Below are 6,009 nucleotides of genomic sequence, written 5' to 3'. Positions count from 1 at the left end.
TGAGGTATTATAAAGAAGGTTACTCATGCTATCTATCACTGAGATGGTGTGGTCTGGACTCACCTGTTTACAGGCCACCAAGATACAGCTGGACTATTGCAATGACAGCATTTCACAACCATCATCCTTAAACATGTTAAAGAAAACATTAGCTACGCGATTGTCTGTTAACCCTTGGCAGTGAAATGTTCGTACAGCACATACTAGGATAAATCAGTATACATTTGGACTTTGGATTTCAATCTTTTTACTGGATGTCATATAAAGAAATAAAAGAATGTCAGCAGCTACTCACCATATGATCCAATCAACTCTCTGATCACTTTGTAATCCACAAGTTCCTAGTTACAACTACGTCCTCAATAACGCATCATGAAGTAATCTGTCAAACTATCGCTTGATTTACTGCTATAGGTCTTCTCCTACTAATGCATCACTGAGGAAAATGTCAAACAATTGACTGCATTTACTGAAGAATAAATACATTGCTGTAGCTGATGACTAAACAATAAGGGCCTCTTTAAGACCTGTGTTGTAGGACCCCATGAGGACACGTTATGGAATTAGGTAAACCACATCTTCTTTTGTTCTGTTAAGCCTTGTAGAAAGTAAAGTAAAAGGTTTGTGTAGGATTAATCATGTTCCATTGTTGTCGCATGCATCGAGCTGCACGGTGTGTGCAAGTGTCTAAAACAGTCATTCTGCTTACTTCACATTGTCCTGTGACGTAGGATGTATGTCATTCTTTTATCATTCATGTAATAAATGTATATCAACTGACCATGTCTACAGTATTGTCTGTCACTTCGCAGGGACCCCTTTCAGAATAGGCGCCAAGCAACCTATGTCGTAAGAGGCGACTTAAAATATCAGATGGTCAAACACAGCACATTTCAAAGTTGAAAACTGCCATGTTACCTCCATACTTGAGAGGTCAGATTTTGTGTCTAGTAAGTCAAGTCTACGTGAGAAGAGTTGACATGATTAAGCAAGTGAGGTGTCCCAAGGGAGAATCGAGATTAAACAAGGTCCCCATCAGCCTAAGCTTGTCGTGAGATCTGACTTGTGTTATGGGGCGGTCAGACCGCGACCTGGTTGATTGCATGTCTCTACCCGACAGTGTGGTTCTTGTGGCACATGATTTCAGCCCATGGTCTGGCTGTTCCAGGTATGTCCAGGCTGCCTTGATGTGCTGGAACATTGCTGACTGGCTTTTTCTGATATTACTTGCTCCGACTGGGAAAAAAATAAAAACTCACTGTATGATTTTGTATAAACATGTAGTATGCGCAAGCGGAAAAGTTTAGAAAAAAATAGAAACCCGAAAGGTATGCCACGTGGTATTATATAGGATTTAGGATTTAGGGATTCTGTGTTGTGCACCTGACCACGGCGGATGGACAGTGCCGCCCAGATCCCGCTCCCACTTTGTGGCAGGGATTAACAACACAAGGGGCTTCTGGGTAAAGTTGGTTGGTTGTTTAACGCTGCACCCGGCAATATTCCACCTATGTGACGGCGGTCTGTAAATAATCGTGTCTGGACCAGACAATCCAATGATTGGCATTATGAGCATCGATATACCCGACTGGGATACGATGACATGCATCAACCAAGTCAGCGAGCCTGACCACCCGACCCCATTAGTCATCTCTTACGACAAGCACAGTCACCTCTTACAGCAAGCATGGGATGCTGAATACCTAATTTCACCCATATCTTTAGTCTGTCTTACAGACCCTGATACAAATATATATCAAATACAGCCCATGCAAGTCTATAATGTTTGTCAAGTCTAGATCACTGCAGTATCTGAAAATGAAGAGAGTCACTGGGCTCCTTTTTATTATATTTTTATTAAGATAACTGAACAACTGTTTTTTTATGTACGATATGTTCATTTCAGAGACTATATGTTAGTCTACCATATCTTCACAGATCTCTGGGGTAAGGCTCTGCAGTCCATGCATGCCGATATGAACGAGGATCGGATGGTTACGATGTGTCAGAGTGGTGACTGGTGTCATATTGCCCCTACAGCTTTCATTGGGATGTGATTGTTTTTCATGCTGGCAAACTCCAGTCTAACAGCACGTCTTTATCACAGGATGGCCACCGTGATGGTGGCTGCGGAGGAAAACAATGCTCACTCAATGAAATGACAAAAGTGTTGACATGGCAACCATGAGAACATTTTCTGGAAGTTACATGTTCAGATGTGGTCATCGCTGGTATCCAGCTTTCCGAATACAGACAAGTAACTCCTCCGTTTTGGGGGTCCTTTATCCCCTAAACCGTCGGTGTTCTTGAAATCAATATAAGCGACAGAAATCATTTCCACAATCATAAGAATTTTTTATTTAAAGAAGTGTCCCTCGATATATTAAGCATATGTTCCGTGTTGTTTTTCAGGTGGACAATTGACTTGCCTTTGCATGTGTTGTTGATGGGTGTCACCGGTGGGGAGGATACGCTCACCTTTCGCGAACATCTGGTTTGATAGTGATTCATGAACACATACTCACGATAAAATCAGAATCCTGTAATAAATTCTGCTTTTAGCAGAGATTTCTTATGAAATGGAAATGTTTTTTGTGGTGTTTATTCAAACAAATGGTGGTGATACCAGGTGTTCGTGGATCGATACTTATAATGTCAATCACTCGACTCGATTACTTACAGTGAGTAAGTATGGTTTTACGCCGCTTTTAGCAATATTCCAGCAATATCATGGCGGGGGACACCAGAAATGGGCTTCACACATTGTACCCATGTCGGGAAACACCACGTTAAGGTGGTTGTGGTAGCTGCGGGTACTGTATCCCCTTATCCGTTAATAGTTTAATATCAATTGTTGTTTTTCTGTGTGTCACTGCTATGGGCTACGAGTCGTCCCGTGAGCGAAAGTACGTGATCTAGACTACCAGTTGTCAGACTTTCATTTGTGTGGAAGCATCGGTGCCTGAGTGGGTTAGATCGCTTTATCTGTGTGCTGGCGATTAGGTGCCTCACTCTGGCAGTGTGGGTCCGAATCACGGACTCAACTCTAAAAAGTAAGAGAATCTGTACTTTACAAAGAAACATTTGTTACATTTGAGAACTTTCTAAATGTCATTATGTGTTCATTACATGGAACATGCGTATTAATCACCATGGAAACAACACTACCAAGTTGTATATTGTGTCAAAATTTAAACCAAATCACCAGTTAAAGCGGATCGTGCCTGAGAGTGAGCAGTTCATCTTTGCCTGGATCGTCACCTCAAGTGGGATCCTCTACAAGGTCATCTCTGTCCTCCAAGGGCGTGCATCAGCTGATCCCCCGCTGATGGGCGTCCCCCATTATAACGCTTCTCTCTGTAGATTGGTTTACGATTACGTGTGTTACTTTTGCCGAATGTTATGTTTAGGATAAAACACGTCCAAGGGTTGTTATGATATTTAAAACCCGCACCCCGATGGATTTTCCGAGGGAAAGGGTTATAAATATCACAACAACCCGAGGGGAAGTGTTTTATCTTACTAATAAACCGATTTTGAACCTTAAAATTATCCCCAAACTAAATTTCAACCCATTATAAGTGTACAATAAAGCACGTCCAAGGGTTCTTATCACATTTAAAACACGCTTACCAAGGATAACGGTTTTACATATCATAAAAACCCGAGGGGAAGTGTTTTATCTAACTAATGAACCGACAAAAAGAAACTTAAAACAACATTTATCAACATTTTTATGTTTCGAACATACTTTCCACGAACCTTAGGAAACGGGCGTAAAATATCTGTTGCTGGCGTACGAATCTTGAAAAGGACATTCTAAAAAGCAGCGTGGCTTCTCAACACCTCTCTAACCTTGTGGTACACTCACTGAGCTACAGATATGAAGGTTGCGAGTTCGATCCTCGGGAATATAAAGAAAACATTTGTCATTGGATTTTACATTTCATTACATGCTACAACCTGAACGGAAGATATGTTAATTAATAAAATACCCAGGATATTATAACACATTATATAGCAAATATGTCTTAAATATCTTATAAAATCACGGGGACATTACAACGTCCCCGTTTATGAGATTTAACCCGACTGGAGAACAATAGGATGACGTCACCGGAGGTTTATAATGTCATTCAACGACTGCAACGACCGCAAATTCATTTGAAACTGACGCCCATAGTCGTTGCAGTCGTTGAATGACAATAACATTCGGCAAAAGTATCAAACGTAACTGTTTATCTTCTAATTGTAAACCAATAGTGACTGTGTTCCGCCATCGGATTGGTCAGCCTACCTCGTCGATTATCATTACAAATCCACATAAGCCTCTTAACTGCGTATGAATAAATGAACGGTACTATTTCTCACGACAAGCCAAAATGTCTGAAGATAATGTTTCCCAGTCAGAAAATTTGGGAACCAAGGAGGAAGTTTTCGGTCTTGACATGGATGTCCATACTTGAAGAATTCTGAATGATGATGGTAAGTATTTCAGGAGTAGCTCACGCCCATCGGCGTCGGTTTCTAATGATGTTGCAGTCGTTGGATGACAATACTTTTCGGCAAAAGTAACGATTGTAATTATTTATCTTCTTGGTGTGTTTCCAGCTGTGATGTTCACCCGTAAGCAATTTCATTTGTGCCCATCTCCGTTTTCTAACAAATACCTTCAGAGAAAGGCTTCACCTCCAACCACGTCACGTCGTCCGGGAGTGTTTACTTTTTTTAGGTTCTTCTCCTACCTACGAAGATAACCATAGGTGCTTCCTGATTTAGCGTGTGACTTGTTGTGTTGATTCGTGCCTTGAGTTTGGGAGGTGTTTCTGTAGGTCCTAACCCAGCTTCACATAGACGTTTTATTCTAACTTAACTACAGTAAACTACGTTTATAACGAACACGTTCACAACGAACTTATTTTTTAGTCCCGACCATTTGTTGTATAAATGCTGTATATATGCTTATAACGAACTAAAGTTAATGGTCCCTTCGTGTTCGTTATAACCGTAGTTTACTGTACATCAATAGCAATACATATAATAACAATAGTTTTTCTCTTTGTTGTTTAACGCAGCATTCAGTAATATTCCAGCTTTATGACGACGGTCTGTGAATAATCGAGTCTGGACCAGATAATCCAGTGGTTTGACATCATGATCATCGATCTCCGCAACGGCAGGACGTTGACTTTGTTGGCTACGAGGAAGCTAGTGACAATTCTGGCTGTATGGGCTCTAGCGTTGTCATGCTGATAAATGACACCACGTGGCTGCTGTTTGAGAAATGGTAGGACAACTGGACGAAGAATGTTATCCATGTAACGCTGAGCTGTCAAGTTTCCGTCAACGATGACCAGCGGTGTCCTCTCCTGCCCACAGATCCCTCCCCACACCATGACACTCCCTCCACCATATGGTACGACCTCCTGCACGCAACACGCCGCCGTTCGTTCACCCCTTCGGCGGTAAACACGTTGTCTTCCATCAGCCCTTAACATCCAGAATCGACTTTCGTCAGTGAAGACAACCCTCTGCCAGTCACGTCGTTGCCAACGTCGTACAGTCCGGGCCCATCTCAATCGAAGACGACGATGTTGCTGTCCATAGCTGTCCTCGGTATTGTCTAAAAGCCCTGATTCCATGAGCCCTGAGTCTCCTGGCCACTGTCTGTCGACTAACCCTGTGACCTAAGGCATTTGTCGCCGATGACGTCACTGTCAGGAAGCGATTACGGAGGTGCAAGGTACGCAAGTACCGGTCATCATGGGGCGTGGTCAACCTGTGTCTGCCTGTTCTTGGCCTGTCAGCGGTCCCCCCTGTCTGTCTGTAACGTTGCATCAAGTTGGTAACGGCAACACGGGAGCAACCGAAGGTTCGTGCAATATGGGCGTGGGTGGCTCCCATCTGTACCATACCCAAGGCTCGTTCACGTTGTTCGACTGTGAGTCGTGGCATTTCTTTTGTGTATTTTTTTTATCACTGTGGATGTCTGACTTGCCGTTGCAATCG

This window comes from Haliotis cracherodii, unplaced genomic scaffold (genome assembly GCF_022045235.1).
Source record: "Haliotis cracherodii isolate W230 unplaced genomic scaffold, xgHalCrac1.p SCAF_3, whole genome shotgun sequence".
Taxonomy (NCBI): Eukaryota; Metazoa; Mollusca; class Gastropoda; order Lepetellida; family Haliotidae; genus Haliotis; species Haliotis cracherodii.
The sequence above is the reverse complement of the archived record's forward strand: the minus strand, read 5'-3'. Positions refer to the sequence as shown.